The sequence below is a fragment of the Mustela nigripes genome, chromosome 16, assembly GCF_022355385.1.
Source record: "Mustela nigripes isolate SB6536 chromosome 16, MUSNIG.SB6536, whole genome shotgun sequence".
Classification (NCBI taxonomy): Eukaryota; Metazoa; Chordata; class Mammalia; order Carnivora; family Mustelidae; genus Mustela; species Mustela nigripes.
This window is the reverse complement of record NC_081572.1, coordinates 40,884,139-40,904,292: the sequence shown is the minus strand read 5'-3', so window position 1 is coordinate 40,904,292 and position 20,154 is coordinate 40,884,139. Positions and strand designations below refer to the sequence as shown.

At 48.1% G+C, this 20,154-nt stretch overlaps 1 long non-coding RNA gene across 3 annotated transcripts; it reads right to left on the bottom strand.

The window, feature by feature from the left end:
• Positions 1-5,917: 5,917 nt before the first annotated feature.
• Positions 5,918-11,478, bottom strand: LOC132003443 (uncharacterized). 3 transcript variants are annotated; one of them, XR_009400200.1, is made up of 4 exons: positions 11,448-11,478; positions 7,701-7,882; positions 7,031-7,076; positions 5,918-6,573 (listed from the first exon to the last, which is right to left on the bottom strand). It is a non-coding gene; the product is annotated as an uncharacterized LOC132003443 (long non-coding RNA). The 3 variants fall into 3 exon arrangements; XR_009400199.1 differs by lacking the exon at positions 11,448-11,478 and adding an exon at positions 10,516-11,323; XR_009400198.1 differs by lacking the exon at positions 11,448-11,478 and adding an exon at positions 8,071-8,153.
• Between the last annotated feature and the right edge of the window lie 8,676 nt (positions 11,479-20,154).

The following is a 20,154-nucleotide window of genomic DNA, read 5'->3' as shown; positions in this document are numbered from 1 at the left end:
AGTACTTCACATAAATCGAATTATACAGTATTTGTTTCTTTGCGATTGGCTTATTTCACTTAGTACAGTATGCTCAAGTTTCATCCATGTTGTAGTACGTGTCAGAATTTCCTTCATTTTTTAAAAATTTTTTTAAAAAGACTATTTATTTGAGAGAGAGTGCAAGAGAGGGAGAGGGGGAAGCGGACTCCCCACTGAGCAGGAAGCCAGAGACGGGGTTAAATCCTAGGACCTGGAGATCATGACCTGAGCCGAAGGCAGATGCTTAACCGACTGAGTCACCCAGGCACCCCCAGAATTTCCTTTTTAAAGGCTGAATAATATTCCATTGCATGTGTAGAGACCACATTTTGCTTATCCATTCATCTGTGGACACTTGGGTTGTTTCCATGTTTTAGCTATTGTGAATAATGCTGTCGTGTATATGGGGAAATAAATATCTCTTTGAGACCCTGCTTCCTATTCTAGATCAGGTTTTGTCCTGAACTGCATTTAAGGCAAACAAACTTAAGGGTGAAAAAAAACTTGCAGTTTTCAGAGTTTTTTGAATTTGGGAATTGCAGATAAGGAACTGTAGGCTTCCACCAATTTATATTCCCACCAGAAATGTATGAGTTCTCCTTTTCCCCTGTCTTCATCAACATGGTGTGGTCAGGCTTTTTAACTCTGGCCAATCTGATCAGCCTGAAACGAGGTCTCATTATTGGTATTTGAATTCTCACAATTACTAGTGCGGTTGAGCATTTTTGTTTGTTTATGACCATTTGGTAGTTTGTACGTTTCTAGGAATTTTTCAATTTCTTCCAGATTGCCCAGTTTGTTGTCACATGATTTTTCATAATATTCTCTTCCAGTTGTACGTCTGTGGTGTGGGTTTTGATCTCTCCTCTTTCATTCGTGATTTTACTTATGGGGATCCTTTCTCTTCTCTTTTTGATAAGTCAGGCTAGTGATTTATCAATTTCATTAATTCTTTCATAGAATCAGCTCTTAGTTTTGTTGATCTGTTCTGGATTTTTTGTTTCTATATTGTTTATTTCTGTTCTTATCTTTATTTTTTTTTTTAAAGATTTTATTTATTTATTTGACAGAGAGAAATTACAAGTACACTGAGAGGCAGGCAGAGAGAGAGAGAAGGAAGCAGGCTCCCTGCCGAGCAGAGAGCCCGATGTGGGACTCGATCCCAGGACCCTGAGATCATGACCTGAGCCGAAGGCAGCGGCTTAACCACTGAGCCACCCAGGCGCCCCTGTTCTTATCTTTATTATTTCATTTCTTCTGCTGGCTTTAGGCCGTATTTGCTGTTCTTTTTTCAGCTCCTCTAGATGTAAGGTAAGGTTGTGTATCTGAGCCTTCTCTTGCTTCTTGAGGTAGGCCTGTATTAATAGATACTTCCTTCTTAGGTCCAACTTTGCTGCGTACCAAAGGTTTTGGACAGTTGTGTTTTCATTTTCATTTGTTTCCATGTACTCTTAAATTTCTTCTTTAATTTCCTGGTTAACCCATTCATTCTTTAGTAGGATGTTCTTTAATCTCTGTATTTGTGGTCTTTCCAAATTTTTTCTTGTGGTTGACTTCAAGTTTCATAGTGTTGTCTGAAAATATGCATGGTATGATCTCAATCTTTTCATGCTTGTTGAGGACTGACTTTTTTCTTTAAAGAGTTTATTTATTGGGTCTTCTGGGTGGCTCAATTGTTTGAGTGTCTGCCTTAGGCTCGGGTCATGATCCCAGGGTCCTGGGATTGAGTCCCACATCGGGTTTCCTACTCATTGGGGGAGCCTGCTTCTTCCTCTCCTGCTTCCCCTGCTTGTGCTCTCTCCCTCTGTCAAATAAACAAAATCTTTAAAAAATAATAATAAAATCTTAAATAATTAAAAATATCCGAGTAGAGTCTCACAAAGAGATCTGATGTTATATTTTGCTTGTTTTCCCACTGTTCTGCTAGCATGATCCATTGGTCTCTTCTCTTCCCCCTGATCTGTAGTAACACCACCTCTGTCATGACCCAAGTTCCTATCAGTATGTGATCCATCTCTAGGTCTTCCACTCAGTTCCATGCTCTTTGGCTACCTTTGCTAATAATCAATCTCTGTACGTGGCAGGACAACTTCTCTCTCCTTATTCTCCCACTAGAGTATCCCAACTCTTTTACAAAAACTAAAGGAAAATGTGTCCATTTCTATAGAAAAAAAAATGCTGGATTTTAATTATTATTGTCCATGGGCCACAGTTCTGGTAGTAAGGAGTGAGGAGAACTTAAAAAAAAATTTTTTTTTTCCTCAGAAGAAAGAAGGCAGTCACACCTTACCCATTCTGAGGTTACTTTCCAGCAACCTCCCATGTCTAGAAAACAAGCAGAGGGCACAAGAGGTCTCTGAGAAGCTATAGACACCCCAGAGTCTCTGCGCGAAATCACATGCTATCACAGGAGAACCTCTCGGCCTCCCTCAGCACCTGCTCACTTTTACCCTAGTCACTGTTCTAAGAAACTTGATTATCTGGTTTCCCAGCCTACTGCAAAGTAAAAGCTTCTGCTTAGAAGAGAAGAGGCCAGAAGAAAGCATGCTAATGACTAAGAATGACAAAGAAAAGTCCAGATCCTCAAAAATAGGTGAGGGAATATCAGAGGGCAGCAAAGTGCAGCAGCTCACTTCTGCCTTTGAGGCACCGCTGTGCATTTAGTTATAGAAAGAAAGAAAGAGAAAGGGGGAAGGAAGGAAGGAAGGAAGGAAGAGGAAGAAAGAAGAGGGAAAAAAGGCAGCTCTGCTCCTCAGGGTCCATCATTCAGGAGTCACCTTTACCTTGTGGCTTCTAGGCTGTTCTGGCTGGGGCCATTTCCGTCAGAGGTGAGAAGTGAAAGTGGAGAAGGTCAAGTGCAGCATCTCTTCGTAGGCCAGGGAGAGGTGAGATGCACCCACCACCACCACCTGCAGTCCTGGCCCACTTAGGAGAGGTTGGCCTGGTGCCCTCTGCCAGCTGCACAGGAACTAGGGGACGGGATCCGCTGCTGAGGAAGCAGGTCATAGAAGGCTTTGACTTGCATCCTGAGTGAGGAACAGGGCTCCATTGGTGGGTTTGAGCCTGGCAATGGCTTGATCTGATTTGTGAAAGATGTCTACGGCCATACCACCCTGAACGCGCCCGATCTCGTCTGATTTGTGAAAGACCCCTCCGGCTGCCGTGTGGAGAAAGCTGAGGAGGCTGAGGGTGGGGTCAAGGGCCAAAGTCTGGAACTCTGTTTGGATGACCCTCCCTTGTTCCGTTTCCATGACATTTCTCACATGTTGGCACTTACCCTTTGTGTCCTGTCTTCCAGCTTCGTGTGCGCGCCTCACCGGGCTCGGAGCAGGGGCTCAGATCCATCCATTTCCAGCCCGTTAGAGGCACCTGAGTAACACCTGGAGCCTCAGGGATCAGCCAGGCTTCTTCTTTTTTTTTTTTTTTCTTTTCTTTTCTTTTTTTTTTTTTTTTTATTTGACACAGCGAAAGAGAGATCACAAGTACGCAGAGAGACAGGCAGAGAGAGAGGGGGAAGCAGGCTCCCTGCTGAGCAGAGAGCCGGATTCGGGGCTCGATCCCAGGACCCTGAGATCATGACCTGAGCCGAAGGCAGAGGGCTAACCCACTGAGCCACCCAGGCGCCCCCAGCTGGGCTTCTTTGACTGCAAGCAGCACAGACCAGCTCTGGCTGGCAAAAGGACAGGGAAGGGAAGGGAAGGGAAAGGAAAGGAAGGGAAGAGAAAGAGACTCGGTAGGAGCCCAGAACCCACAGGAAGCCTGGAGCATGAGGCTCAGAAGAAGTAGGGGACGCAGAAGAGAAAGTCCTTTGCAGCTGGGTTCTGCTGCCTCTCTGGACCTTGTATCCAGGTCCTGGGAGGGGCTCCCTGGAGGGACTTGGGTGGCGTGATCGGGCCCAGGTTTCACAAAGAGGCAGAACTGAGGTGGAGAAAACCTTCAGATACCCCTGTGGCTTCCAAGAGCAGAGGGCCAATTGCCCTGACTCCTAGTCTCAGCCAGGCCTCGCTTGCGGGGCAGATCGAGGGGAAGGAAACCAGAGTCGTTGGGGGTAATGAGGGCTGGATGGCCGAGAGCCAGCGAATGTCCACTACGATGTCCTGGGGCGAGTGAAGCACGAAGCCGTGACTGGTGGCCTGAGGCCCATGAAGAAGCAGCATCTTCCTCGCAGTCATGTAACGTGGTGACTGGCATGAAGTAGGTGCTCACCTAACGCTTACCCAGTGACTGAGGGACAGACTGACCAGCTGTGGAAGCCCAAAAGCTAGCAGCGCCTCCTGAAACATCACTTTCATGAATAAAAGGGGATGAAACAGCAGCAGTCTCAATGAAAAGATTGCAAAAGAGAAAAAAAAAATGTCTCTGGGGAGAACTTGTAGCCCTGCTCCTTCTAGCCTTTTCCACAGGCCCTGCCAATCTAGCTCTGAGCAGGATTAACATTTATTTAAAGCAATTGGCCTCATGCAGCCTGGCTGATTGCGTTGGACGCAGGGGAGAGATTGCGCAGCAGGGGGTGGGCTGGCCTCCAAACTCTCCCAGAAGCCAGGGATTTGGCTCTGATGGGCATCCAGGAGTGGGCCCCAGCAGCCTCACGGGATGAGCCATGCTGTGTGTGATATGAAGCCAGTGGCAATCCATAAGACCAGGCACCAAGAAGTGTCATCATCCAATTCTTGGGTGGGGGTGAGTTTGGCCATGGAGCAGGCCTGGAGGTCCACAGGCAGACCGGGGAGAAGGGGAGGTTTCTGAATGTGCTCCTGGACCTGGGACCTCACAGAAGTGCCCAGGGGCGCCCGCAACTGGAGCAGAAACACGTTTCCAGGTTTTTCGTGGAAGGTTCTGTCTGAATACAGCATCCTTCTTATAATAACAAGAAAAAAATGTGACCCAGGACACACCCGCTTTACACAGCATGTGGGAAGGACACTTGTTAGTTATGTGACGTTATTTTTTTTTTTTTAATATTTATTTGTTTGAGAGAGAGAGAGGAAGAGAGAATAGGGGAGGGGCAAAGGGGGAGAGAGAAGCTCAAGCAGACTCCGCACGGAGCGCAGAGCTAGACGCAGGGCTCCATCTCACAACCCTGAGATCATGACTCCAGATGAAATGAAGAGTCAGACACTCAAAGGACTGAGCCACCCAGGGGCCTCAGTTACGTGGCATTATTAATGCCTCGTCCGTTAAAGGAAGATAACATCGAGGAATTGTGCTGAGATTAAATGGGCCCATGCTGTGGCTAGGCATTATTTTGGCATACTCATTAATGTTCATTTTTCTCTCTGTATGTTCCATTCCCTTTCCCTCATTCAGGAGGTTTTGAGGCTTGGAGCAGAGGGAAGAGGAAGAGGAAGGAAGCAGAAGTCATCTACAGCTCTTTTAAGTGTCAAATATACGTCAATCAATAGCAAAAAAAAAATTCTTTTAAGATTTTATTTATTTATTTGATGGAGAGATCACAAGTTGGCAGAGAGGCAGGCAGAGAGAGAGGGGGAAGCAGGCTCCCCGCCAAGCAGAGAGCCCGATGTGGGGCTCGATCCCAGAACCCTGAGATCATGACCTGAGCCGAAGGCCGCGGCTTAACCCACTGAGCCACCCAGGCCCCCCAAATTTTTTAAATTAAAAATGTTTAAAAAATGAAGCTCTTTGAAGAGCCTAAGCCCTCAGGAGAACTGAGGCGGTTTCTGTAGGTGATAAAGGGGTGAAAGAAAAGCGTTCAAGGCATCTTGGCCAGAAGCAGCGGAGAGAGGAGACCATCCCCCTACCTCTAGAACCAGAAGCAGGGTCTCCTGGCATGAAGAAGAATGAGAGTGGGCAAGAGATCTGTGGGCCCCAGAGGAGCTCTAGGGGGGGGGGGGGCAGCAGAAGCCTAGGGCGAATGGGTTGGGGATGCATCTAAGCCATGACGGTGACCATGACAAACAGGGAAACATGGGACCTATGGGGTCCCTGTGACCCATGCAAGGACAGCCTCAGATGTGACTTGGGGACAGTTGAATGAGGACCACAATACCATGCTCCTAACCCACAGCATTGCATTAAGACCTCAGAAATACGACATAACTCCTGCAAGAGGGTATATATATTTTTCCACCAACCTGATGCGAAAAGGGACTAGAAGTCAAAAATGAGGCACCGATACAAAAAACAAAGAAAGTTCTATTTCTTGCGTTTTGGAGGTGTCTGGAAACAGGGAGAAGATCCCAGGCCTCAGCGGATGGAAGGCCTGAATCCAGAGGAGGGGCTGCACATGCACCGTCTGTCCCTCCTGGCCTTTCCTGGGAGGTTCCATATACCGTGTGGCATCCTCCTCAGGCCCCAGCTGCTCTGTGGTGACATCCAGCCTTAGCTTCTTCTGGAGTCTGGAGCCACATTCTCTGACCTCTGTAAAACGTCATGGGGCTGTTTGCTTCTTCCTTGGGATCGGTTAGACTCTGGTAGGTGCTGGAAAGGATGGTCCAGGCTGGTTTTATAAGGCTCCCCATGCACCCCTCCTCGTCAGCCCTCAAGTGGGCCATGTGGCTTGATCCCAAGACCTGGCAAGACAGCCACAGACATCTGCAAAGTGACAAAAGGAGAGAAGCCTACGAAGAAAACAGCACTCACACATGAAAATGCCTGGAAATGTTTTGCAGACACATTCTTCTTCTCTGGGGTGAGGTTCAAGGCCAACAGAGCCAGAAGCCTGGGGCTCCCAGAGGTGACTCAAGCGGCCAGAGCAGATAAGCACAGTTACTTCCTCCCTGGTATGTGTGTATGTCTGGGTGTGTATTTTGTGTGTGTATGCATGCACGTATGCGAGTGAGTGTTGGGGTGTGTGTGTGTGTGTGTCTGCCCCAGGACAGGGCCTCTCCCTAGAACTCTGGAGCTGGTAGGACATTTAGTGATCCCCTAAGCCCGGTCACTTCTTTCCAAGGATGCGGAGCCCGAGGCCCAAGGGACACAGCTTACCTGAGGTCACACCATTCTCCAGAGAGAAAGGAGGAAATGGCCCAGGACTCTGAAGTGGTCTTACCTGCACCCCAATACTGGTCCCTCTTGCTTGGTGGAGGTCACAGCCACTGGGTGAAGAAAGAATCTTCAAATGAGATGATGAGAGAGAATCTCAAACAGACTCTGTGCTGAGCACGGAGCCTGATTCAGGGCTCGATCCCAGGACCCCGAGATCATGACATGAGCCGAACCCGAGTCAGGCGCTTGCTTGACCAACTGTGCTATCCAGGCGCTCCTCAAAGGGGCATTTTTAACCTGTAGTTCACAGATGAGGAAACTGGACCCAGATGTGTTCTGCTTCCCATGGCCAGTGCCCCTGCTATTTATGAAACATGATTGACATTTCTGAGCACCTACTACGTGCCAGACACTGTTCTAAACACTCACGTGCATTAGCTCACTCTGTCCTAACAGCGGCAGGTGCTATGATCAGCAGGTTATAAATGAGGTCTCTAACGCACAGGGTTTAAATAATTCACCAAGATTAAAACAGCAAGAAAAGGAAGGGAGGAGTCAGAAATCCAACCCTCCATGAGGGAGGGAAGTGAGACAGGGAAGGGAGGGGAGCCATTGATGTCGATGGTAATAAGCAGAGTGAGTTCTGGGGTTCATCCCCTCCAAGGACAGACGGCACACACACGTTGGGATTTAGCAGAGGAGTGAGAACAGCCCTCCTTGGTTGAAGGTCTCACCTGTGGTATCGGCACATCCTTGGCACTTTGGAGCTGCACCCCCCGCGCCCCCCAGGTGTGGGCTTTGCATCCAAGGAATGTCCCAAGGCAGAGATGCGAGAAGTCACCTTCATAATGTACTGTCATCATCAGCAGTTGACTCCAGGTGGCCCAGGGCAAACAGGCATGGCAGCATCCGCTACCTGGAATTAGGTCGAACAAATGGATGGTCAACAAATGCTCATTTCTTCCCTACTGGCTACAGGTACTTTCTTTGGTTTGTGTCTGTGTGTGTTTACCCAGACATTCCTAAAAATCAATAAAATCCATTTCATTAAGTGTCTGTCAACATGAGCTTGGCCTTTGCATCATCCATATTAAAAAAACTCACAGGTCAGGGCACGTGGGTGGCTCAGTCGTTGGGCAACTGCCTTCAGCTCAGGTCACGTCCTGTCCTGGGGTCCTGGGATTAAGCCCTGTGTTGGGCTCCCTGCTCAGCAGGAAGACTGCTCCCTCTCTCACTTCCTCTGCTTGTGTTCCCTTTCTCTCTCTCTCTCTCTCTCTCTCTCGTGTGTCAAATACATAAATAAAATCTTTTTTTTTTTTAAGATTTTATTTATTTATTTGAGAGAGAGACAGTGAGAGAGAGCATGAGCGAGGAGAAGGTCAGAGGGAGAAGCAGACTCCCCGTGGAGCTGGGAGCCTGATGCAGGACTCAGTCCTGGGACTCCAGGATCATGACCTGAGCCAAAGGCAGTCATCCAACCAACTGAGCCACCCAGGCGTCCCCATAAATAAAATCTAAAAAATTCACAGGTTAAAAAACTTGCTTTATCGGATCACTCACTACCCAATTATTAATTAAACACCACATTGTGAAGATACTAAGTGCCTATGAATTTTTTGCTTAAAATGGTTAGTTGTATGTTATGTGAATTTCACTTAAATTTAAAAATGATCTCACGGTCATGTCCATAAGGAGTAGAGAGAAGTCAAAAGCAGGTGTCAGGTGAGCCACACAGGAAGCAGGAAGGTGACCTCCCCTGCCCAGTCCTGCCAGAGAGATCCCCAGGGTCAACCGCAAACTAAGAGAACAATGAAGTGGTATTTTTTTGTCTTTCAAACTGGGACATGTTTTCACAAATAGTACTCCAATTTGGCAGGAGTATAGTGAAAAGGGCATTCTCAACACTTCTGGTGGGATAAAAATGAGCCTAGACATTCTGGAGGTAGCCTTGCCATTTTGTAATATAAGAATTAAATTGTCCAGGTCTTTTTAATTTTTTAAAGATTATTTACTTATTTATTTATTTATCTGAGAAAGAGAGAGCACACAAGCAGGGAAGCAGCAAAGGGAGAGGGAGAAGCAGGCTCTCTGCTGAGCAGAGAGCCTGATGCGGGGGCTGGATCCCAGGACCCTGAGATCATGACCTGATCAGAAGGCAGATGCTTAACTGACTGAGCTTCCCAGGCGCCCCTGTTCAGGCCTTTATAAATAAAACATTTCCTATCCAGTTTTCATGTGGAGATGTTTTACCCAAGACTATGTCTTCAGCTGGACCTCAAAGAAGAACGTGAATATTTCCTAAGATCATGATCAGTGGTCTAAATATTATTTAATTTAATTTATTTTGTTTTGTTAAGATTTTATTTATTTGTCAGAAAGCCCAAGCAGGGGCAGCAGCAGGCAAAGGGAGAAGCAGGCTCCCCACTGAGTAAGGAGCCCCATGTGGGACTCCAACCCAGGACCCTGGGATCATGACCTGAGCTGAAGGCAGACACCTAACCAGCTGAGCCACCCAGGAGACCCTAATTTTTTTTTTTTTTTTTAAGAGAAATCTATACCTTTTCACTTAGTATAGACTAAGACCATGACTATACCCTTTGTCTTAGGTTCCTGGCCAGAGACAGGCCCAAACATTTAGTCTATAACTGAGGTGGTATTTCAAATCAGTGAGGGAATATTCTCATTAAAGACAAAGGTTATAATGCACTGGGGCAGTTTTCTAACTATTTGGAAAAAAAATAAGTTTAGATCTTTATCTCATACTTTTTTTTTTTTTTTTTTTAAGATTTTACTTATTTATTTGGAAGAGTGAGAAAGCACAAGTGGGTGAGACAGGCAAAGGGACCAGCAGACTCTCCACTGAGCAAGGAGCCAGACCAGGGGCTCCATGGGACCCTGGGATCATGACCTGAGCCAAATCTGACACTTAACCTGACTGAGCCACCCAGGTGCCCCGACCTCATACCTTTCATCAAAAAATATTCCAAAGGGGATTAAAAACATGAAGAAGTAGAGGGAGGAGGAGGAGGGGTTTGAGGAAAACGGAGGGGGAGGGAATAGGGAAATTTGTCTGGTACTCAGATGGGAACAGTCCTACAAGCAAAAAGCAAAGGCAAAAAGAATACAAGAAAACATCAAAAGGTCAGACCACATACAAATGTAAAGCTGGTGTGTTAAAAAAAAATCTTCAAAAACAGAAACAGGTAACTTCTAAGCTTGGAATAATACTTGCCACGCATGGGAGAGACGTGACATTTTGAAGTGCTTCTAAAAATCGTCGAGAGGGAGAAAAAAATTAAAAATAGGAAAGCGGACAAAAGATAGGAATAGGCAACTCACAAAAGGGGAAGGGTAGCTGTTTGCGTCTATTTTTAAAATGCGGCAGTCACGTGGTTGTGCAGCCAGGGGAAGAGGAACAGAGCCCAGGCTTTGGGCAGAAAAGGCGTTCCCTGTTTCCGGAGGTGCGGGTGCGGGGGGCAATGTCCCGTGGCCTTCCCCCAATCTGGGCCAGGCCTCCAGGGAGCCGGCATCCGGGGTGCCCGAGCTCACCGTTCCCAGGGGCGGGAGAAACCATTCCCTCCCTTGTGGAGGCTTCCCCCCGGGCCAAGACCCGGGCCTCGGGGAGATGGTGAGTGCTCTTCCCGCTTTCCCCGGACGGACTCGGGCCCCAGGACGCGGGCCAGCACCAGGGGTGGGGTCGGGCGCGCGCCCCCAGGGCCGCCTCCCGCGCCCTCCACCGCGCTCCCGGCCACCGGGGGGCAGTGCTGCCCAGGACACGGCCGGCCAAGGCCCGCGCGGGGAGCCCACAAAGGCCCCTTTCTTCTCCGCGCGGAGATGAGTCACGGCGCAGGCAAATGTCAGAAACGGCCTCGGATCCGGTGCGACTGCAGATCCCGGGCGCGGGGCGGCGGCGGCGGCCGTCAGAGTCACGCGGCTGTCCCGCTCCCCGCGCATCGGGCTCCTCCCCGGGCTTGGCGCGCGGCGCCGCGAAACTGGGTCAGGCCCGTGGCCTAGTTTGTGTTTAGCAAGGGCGGCCACTGGCAGGAGGTGAGTGGGCAGGGCATCTCCATTTCCTCCCTGGCTCATTCATGGGACAGATATCTGAAGAGCCCCTACTAAGTGCCAGGCAGGTCAGGGGACTGACCGGCAGTTGCTAGTGAACTTCTGCAGCCGGGCCATGTGAGTTCACAGGGGGTCATCTCAGGACCCTGGAGGCTGGGCTTGCCTGGGCAGGTCCCCAAATCCCTAGGCTCGCTGTCCCATAGCCAAGTTCAGCTGCTCAAATTGGAATGTCTCATCCTGGCGTTGGATTCCCCTGGGATCTAACCCGGCCACCTGCCACCACTCTGACCGCTCCACCGGATGTCCCCACACATGTCCCTGAGCCCCCACCACCCCGGCCCCGCCACCACCCCATTTCTGCCCATCTGGGCCTGGGCTTGTATTCCAGCCCGAAGTGGCCTTCTGCCTCCCACACCTACCCAAGCCCACCTCTGCTTCTGATCTTCCCTCTGCCCTGGGATCGCGCCCTGGGATGTCCCAGCACAGCATTTCCGTTTCTCTTAAAAAAAAAATCAGGGATGCCTGGGTGGCTCAGTCTGTGAAGCCTCTGCCATGGGCTGAGGTCCTGATCCCAGGGTCCTCGGAGCAAGCCCTGCCTGGGGCTGTCTGCGGGAGGGGGGTGGGGAGGTGCAGTCAGGTTCGTGTCCTCTGCGCCTCCCCCAACCATACTCGCTCTCTCTCTCTCTCTCTCAAATAAATAAAATCTTTTAAAAAAAATTCTAATGAGTAAATTTGAAAATCTGGTTGGTCTTAGTAAGTGATTCATGAATCAGGCAGCACCCCATCTGGCAAGTAGAGGGGAGCTCTGAGGGGTTGTACAGAATGGAAGGATTTTATAGGAAGGAGGGTGGTGCAAGAACGTTATTAGCCAAAAAAAAAAAAAAAAGGATTGTTCCAGACTCTTTCCCTAAGAGGGAAGCCCAAGGGGGTTTATCAGCAGCTGACTTCATCTTCCTTTAGAGATCTGGCCACCCCTGTGGCAGACTCCTTGGTGGGCAGGAAAATTCCTGACTGGCTGGTTAGGACTGCATTTCTCAGGGAGGTTGAAACTGCAATTAGATTCCCGTGCTAAGCCCATTTGGAGACTCGGCCTAAGTGACACCATTTGGGGCCTGTAGCTTTTTATTTTTTTTTTAAGACTCTCTCCAGATTTTTCACTTTTTGCTCCTAAAGAGAACACTTTGGTCACCTGGTCCCAAAATGCGAGCCGCTGGACCTCAAGGAAGCTAGAGGCAACCTGTACAGACCAGGTCTCTTCAGCAGGAGGCGGGAGGCAGGGTGGGGGGAGGGGTTGCCTCTGGAGATGGCAGGGGAGACCCAGAAAGGAGGGACCTCTCTGGAGGAGGAGGAAACATTGGGGAAGGAAGAAGCTGTGGGCAGGAGGAACACAGAGACCTTCTGTGCCAGGAGGGAGGTCAGCAAGAGTCAAATGGAGGAGGGGCTGAGTCCAGAAGAAGGAAGCTGTTCCTCTGCTTCTCTTTTTCCTTCCTCTTTCCTCAAGCCCCCACTTCAGGTTGGGTTTGACACTGCTGCCGCTGGGTCTCTCTTATGCTGAGTTTTGCTGACCGTGCCCCTGGGCTCATCCACCCCCTCCATATCCTCCCCCCCACCCCACCCCCCACGCTGTGGGTGGACACACTAAGGTTCAGAAGGGCTAAATAACTTGCCAGGAAACCCTGTGGGGGAAGGGGGGAGGGGGGGACTGTTTATCTTCAGGTCCCAAGCTCCCCACTCCGGAGGCCAGAACAAGTAGGAAGCAGGTGCACTGTGCCTTTGCTGAATGAAGTGTTCATAGGTTTGAAAGTGTCCATTTGTATCTAGCTTTTTTTTTTTTTAATTATCTTTTTAATGGTTGCTGTAGAATTTTCCAGCAATACAGCAGTGTCTAAAATAGAAACCAAACCAGAGTCTAGTTCTCCCCCCAGTTCACATCTCACTGTTAACATCTTGGTATATAAATCTTTCCAAGCTTTTCCAACAGTAAACAAACTAACAGGCAAACAAATAAATCTAATTGAGCTTAGCAGTCTAGAACTTGCTCTGTTCTCTTCCTGTAGCTTTATCTCTCTCTTATGAAGCCTCCTGATATTCCCCCACCCCAGGGCCAATCTGGCCCTCTCAGATGGAAAATCAGGTAGTTTCCTGGTTGTATCTTTCCAGGTACACATCCTTGGTGCGCTGTGGGAACAGCTCCGGGAAGTAACTTTCTAAAAGTGGACTTGTGAGACAAAGGAAATTCATGTGTCTGTTAGTCTCTTTAAAAGCCCGTGGTTGCAAGGGACTGACAGGTGCAGGGCAGGCTGTAGGGAGCTGAGCAATTCCAGATGTCAGCAGCCTCCAGGGATCCCTCCCTCAACACCTGCTTCCTCATTCTCTGCCGCGTCCCTCACCCCAGCCAAGAAGCAACTTGGTGTAAAGCTTTTGCCTTCGCACACCAGTCCCTGGGGGCCTTCTGTCACCCCTGACCCCCACCCCACCTCACAACCTCCTTATTTGCCATCAAACACCTCCACGACCCTAGGGCTGTCAGCACCCACAAACGTCCCACCAGGGGTGTCACCATTCAGCATTGGACTCCCAAAGCCTTCCCTTGGCAGCCTAGCAGCTCTGCCTACTAGCTTTGGTAACAAACCCCCTTTCTCCTCCTTTTAAGACAGTGACAAAGAAACAGAAACTGTCTCCAAAAGCAAATCAGGCCATCTCCACTGCCACAGAGCTGGGCCTAGATCTGCTTGTAGTATGTCTGCTTATTGACTTGATCCGGGGGCTGGGGTCCACTCTGGGGCTGTCGGGTGAGTCCTATGGGTCAGCCGAGCAGGAGGGTTTCATGGAACTGGTCTCCACGCTTGGCATCAAGCCAGGCACTGCGGGTGCCCAGCCAACCTTAAGGAAACATTTTTACATTGGGCAGCAGAAATACAGTAACCTTTCCCATGTAAATGTAAAAACCTCTTGACTCGGGCTGGCTTCACACGCCCTTATATTTCATCCCACCCGTCATGAGCTTTTCCTTCATTCATGCACGGGGTTGGGGCTGTGAACCTCCAGAGAAGCAGCAGCTGCCTGTTTTACAAGCTGGGCGCCAAATCGTTTTTTTGGTAAGATAATACCTGGTGCTGGCAAGGCTGTGGGGAAACCATTCTACCCGCCCATGCTGCTGCCTGCATGTCAGGAAAACAATCAGGCAGAGTGCACATACAAGCTCTAACTTTTGACCCACTAGCCCATCTTTGGCAATTAAAAAAGCTTCCTTCTTTGGGGTGCTATTTTTATTTATTTATTTTTTAACATTTTATTTATTTGAGAGACAGAGTGAGAGAGAGAGAGAGAGAGAGCGTGATTTGTGGGGGAGGCTAGAGGAAGAGGGAGAAGCAGACTCCCCTCCCAGCCAGAGCCCCACGTGGAGCTCAATCCCAGGACCCGTAGATCATGACCTGAGCCAAAGTCAGAGGCTTAACCCACTGAGCCACCCAGGTGTCCCTGAGGAGCTATTTTTAATAGGAGAAAAGAGGGAGCAACTTTCAATGTCTAAACAGAAGCAGCTTGTAGATGGAAAGCTCCTTGGATCCAGGGCCTTTTTTTCTGGTGGCCCCACTACTGGTTCCACCAAAAACCTCCGCCGCCTGGCCCCGGGCTGGGCTGGGGCTTCCCCAGCCCCAGCAGGCTGTCTGCCTTCCCCTCCAGTGGGAGGAGTCTCCTCCCTGGGCTGCCAGGTTCCTGTCTTAGGGGCAGGAAGCTGTGCTCAATCCCACCCAGTTCTCTCCCTCCCTGTCCATCCCTCCCCATCATCTGCCTGCTCACCAGGAGGCCCAGAATGGGGTGTGGCTGTTTAAGGGCTTTGGCATTTATTTCCAAAACAACAAAATGAAACACTTAAACAATGGCTGATAGGCAAAAAAAAAAAAAAAAAAAAAAAAAAAAAAAAGTCTCTGGTTTTGCCTCAAAATTGTTTGGAGAAGGGGATAATGGTAAATACCCAAGGCTCCTGTTGCTATGGAGATGGGCTCTCTTAGGCCTCATCACAACAGCTCCCTGCTTTGGGTGAGGCCCTAAGTGCTAAATGCTAAGTGGTTCTAGGGCTTCATCTCCTTTTATCCTGATAACCCTGGAGTTTAGGTACTAGGATGATGTCTAATTTCACAGGTGAGGAAGTGGAGGTTCTGGAGGTCAAGGAACTTGTTCAAGGTCACACAGCTAGGGTAGACCAAAGATTTCAAGCCAAGTGTTTCTTGACTCTGAAGCCAATGGTCTTGTAAGCATATTACCAAACCCAGCCTTGGCCTTGTCTGAAGATGTGTCTATGGCCTCTCGGTATTTATTTAGTGCTAAGAAAGCAGGCCGAAGTGACCCACTTTCCCAGAAAAGTTCCAGCAAGGCATTCCACCTCTCTCTCCCATTCTCTTCCTCTCTCCCGCCCTCTTTTCTTCCTCCTCATTTGCAAAAGGAAGGGACCAAACCCTAATGTTGCTTCTGGGAGGAGAAGAGCAGCTTATTGTACTTCTCCATGTTGCTTGACTTCAAAAAGTCTTCAGCGTTTATCTTTAAAAACAGTAAAATCATGAAGACAGTCCTTTAAACATCCACGTGAAGATTTGCGTTTACTGAGCACATATTTACGGTTAGATCCTACTTTGCTCTGCCTGCCAGGAAGCTCCAGGTTGAACTCTGTGCGCAGACTGAGCAACTGTTTTGTCATCCTGACTCCCGACTTCACCCTTAACTACACAGGGATTGGCTTTTTGACAAGTTAAGGCTCTAGACCTCCGTTTCCTCATTTATAAAATGGGGATAACAATGAAGCACTCTGCTTCATAGGGTTGCTGGCAGGAGGAGATTATACAGGTGAAAGGCTTAAGGCAGTGGTTCCATCCTAGTGTGTTAGCCCTTTTTCAGTTTACTACAGTAAATTTTCATTGCCTGCATTTTCATTGTCAAACTGTTTCTCAGACAGGGCTCACGGATGTTTTCCCCTTTCACTTGTACCGTCTTACCTCACCCTTCATGCATTGTCTGTCCCCGATCTGTCCCTGGTGTCTTCTACTCTTGAGGTTATCTGTAACATCCCATTGACCTTTTAAAATTCTGCATAAATTCCACTTCGTAGTTCATCAAATCCTAGATGCCACTGATTATAATCTGTACCATGAGGGTGTACCACTTAAGTAAGAAAAAAATTTAGGGGTGCTTGGGTGACTCTGTTGAGTGTCTGCCTTCAGCTTGGGTCGTGATCCCAGGGTCCTGGGATCAAGCACCGCACCAGGCTCCTTGCTCAGTGGGGAATCTGCTTCTCTCTCCGTGTGCTGCTCCCGCTGCTTGCGCTCTCTCTGACAAATAAGTAAATAAAATCTTAAAAAAAAAAAAATTAAAGACACCATCGATTCTAAAATATATCCCGGATTCAGAGTTGTTCAAATGTGGAGGTATAAAAGTATAGCTTTTAATCTAGGAACATATTAAGGATGTTCTGATCTTTTATTTCTGACTTGGGCCCTTGCTGGCTATGAACGTCCCCCTTCCTTCCATGGCATCTGTAGCGGGGGCCGGGATCAGTCTCCCGGCCCTGGTGCAGAGGCCCTCCAGTGGCTAGTATTCTTGCTGGGTCAGCTCCAGGCAAGGAAGTCTAACCTTGCTGGTGCAGCTGGGGTAAGGGGCTTGGGTTTCCCCTGGACTTGGCAGCTTGTGACCACCCCTTGGTGTTGATCTTTCACACCAATGGCTGTGAAGTCAGCTGACTTTCTCATCTCCAGTGATGAGACCGGCTCTGCCGCTTCCTGTTTCTGCCTGTGAGTTTGATTGTTCACATGGGTAATAAAAATGATTTAAGTTCCTAAGGGGAACAGTGTGGAGGAGGAAACTGACCCACATCCAGTGCCATTTCCTCCATGCTCTGGGCAAAGGACAGAGCTCAATAGTCATTCTCTGGTCTGTGTGGGTTTCTGTCTCCAAATTAAATTTGGAGTCAATCCTTCTAGGCTCATTTTTTCCATGATTCAATGAAAAGCAGGGTGCATGCTGACCCCAGGGGGGTTGGCAGACACAGGCAGGGACGAGCTTAGGCATTTGTGTTGACTGAATGCCTTACCTAAAGTATTGTGTCCATCCACGGCCGTCATGGAGAGAAATGGGGCCCTGGAGACAGGAATTCAAATCCTGGATGTCATTTATTAGTTGTAGGACCTCGACAAGTATGTTGGTCTCTCTGACCCTCCATAGCTATAAAATGGGAATAATAATAGCAAAGAGCACTTGGCCAGTGTTCAACAAATGGTAGTAACAAATGTTGAACACCTACCACATGCCTGACACTGTGCAGACACAAAATAAAAGCACTACTCGTGGAGAGAGGCATTATTACAGCATTTATAGATACATATGTATTTATCTCAAAGCTCCCAAAGTTATAAGCTGTTAAGCAGCCAAGGCTGCAATCAACCTTGGGCCAGCAGCCTCAGCCTCAACCAGCGCTTCTGCAAAGTCCTCTGGGCAGCAGGCCCTGGGGTAGGAACAGGACCAACCTGCTCTATGAACACCCTCCTGAGGCCAAATAGGGCCAAGCCCAGGTGCTGAGCAGCATGACCCAGATATTCTGAAGGAGCCGCTCTCTCCACCAAGCACCAGCTGGATGGGTTGGCTCAGGGTCTCTTATCCAAACTCCCCCACACAGGGGTACTTCCATGCTTGCAGACCAGGGCTAGTCTTTCTCGTCTCTCTGTGGTTCCAATGATCAGTCACTGGGACCCAAAGCCTGGCGATGGGCAGAGCCCTTAGGAGGCCACAGAACCCCTCGCACCAACACCTAAGGGGCAATAACAAGTACCAGGGCATATTTGAGAAGGCCAAGGAAATGATGTAGAAATTAAGACTGACGGATTCAAGGAAAGGGGGCAAGAGTGCTTTGGGCTGGGGCAGCATATCTGCTACCATGAAAAAAGAGGCCACCTATGTAATGGGTCATAAACTCAAGTATCTTCAAGAACTGGAATGGCATAAAATTCAGTAAACAAGTGGAAACAGGCTCACGTCACAGAACAGGAGATGGTGGACACAACCCGCTCTGGGGCTCCAGACCCTTCTAACACACGCACACAGGAGTATTTGTGACTTCTCTTCTGAGCTCAACTGGTATCACACAAGCTTGAAACCTGCCATTCCTGCCAAATGACCTCAGGGGCCTTAGAGGTGGGGAGACATTTGGGGATTACAGAGATGGATACCTCTGCGTGCTTGCAGAGGAGACACCTATGGAAGAAGGGCTACGGAGGTATTCCTGCTGGTCCTACAAAACGCTTTAACTGAGCTCTCTTCCACAATTAAGGATCGAATGATGGTATGAGACAGACGGGTGAATCATAGGACTTACTGAGGGAAGGTTCCCATTCTGCCTTAGAGCTGATTAAGCTGAGTGCTAACTTGGGTCTTTACGGTTCTTTTTTTAAAAAAGATTTTATTCATGTATTTGAAGAGAGAGCAAGCACAAGCAGAGGGGAGGGGCAGCAGCAGAGGGAGAAGCAGATTCCCCCATAAGCAAGAAGCTGGATGAGGGACTTGATCCCAGGGCCCTGGTATCATGTGCAGAGCCAAAGGCAGAAGCTTAACCATCCAGACACCCTGGTTCCCCTTTTCTATCAGCCTCATCCCTGGCTATTTTATTACCAGTCTCATTAGCCTTCTCAGCTTGCTTTTAATATTCATCATCCATCCTTTCCTGCAAGAATATCTCATTATTAAAAAGCAGCTGGGAAACACACACACAAATCACGTACTGGAGTCACCACTTCATCTGTCTTCGTTGCAAGTCATTGTAACTCTATTTCCTGACCTATACTAGAGGTTTTTTTCCCTATGGTTCAGATTTTCGGAACAGATTTTTTAAGGAGTCATTACTGCTTCTGCCTCATTTAAAATAAAACAAAAAAAAATGATCACTATCCTCACCGTATTACACTGTATTACACAAAGTCTAGGGGTTATTTTCAGACCAGGAAAGGGACTCCCTGCTAGGTATTACAGGTAGAGAAAGTTCCTAGATTTCTATCACCTCTAAAAGAGAAACCACAAGGGTAATCATAGTTGTTGTCTCCAATGGGGAAAGTGCCAGTTAATAAAAATTGAATGAAATTGTTCTTCCTTTCCCAATCCCAGCCTTAAAGTTTTTTTCCAGACTCTGGAACCCTATATTAAACCTATGTAAAACACCAAACCACAACCACACAATGCTACCCATCTACCTATAATATAAATTTATACCTTATTCAAACCAGATTATTTTGCTTTTAGCTACAAGCAAGCTTTACAGAGCAAAAAAGGTCAGGATGAAATTATCTACTAATCTTTATTCCTCCCAAACATCTTACCATAAATACAAACTAAGGTTATAATGACCATTTCTCCAGGTTGCACTTTATTGCTAACAGCTCTTACTTCAAAGGGAATTTAAAAACAAAAACAAAAACAAAAACAGTATACTCCATATCAATGCTTTACCAGATTTTGAAACTGACATCCAAAATACTGGTAATTTAACTCTACTTGTGCTTTATAATCTAAACATTCTATAGTTAAAATGCATTCTTGGGCCCGAACCTGGTCAGAATTACTTGGATAAAAGATCACCCACAAACCTCCACTTGATTGACCGGATGGCTGGATTCACCCCCGGTTTCTGGTTTGTGAGACGATGCTGGCTTCTCATACTTGGAACTTTCTCATCCCTGGGCAGGCTGGCCGACAGCCAAGTCCCCTGCACCCATCCGCCACGGACTCAACCGACAAGCATGCTACAGGTAGTCCAGCCTTTTTTGGTCTTGCTGCCTTGAGGGCAGCAAAAACCAGCTGAACCCAACTTCACTCTGTCACAAGTAGGCAGGGGATTTCAAGGATCATAAAGTTAAGGTGTGCTAACCTAAAACCAAGTTACAGGTCTTAAAGTCATCTGAAGTCATTTAAATTATCTGAAATTGTGAAAGACAACTTGGCTGCTGAGTGTGAAGCATCCTGTGTGGCCCTAAAATAGGAAATCCGATCTGAACATAAACGATCTCTTGCCAGTTCTCCAAATGGCATGCTTCTGGCAAATTAAAGAAAGCAGTATCATTTTGATAACATCCCATAGCTAGAATCTGACCT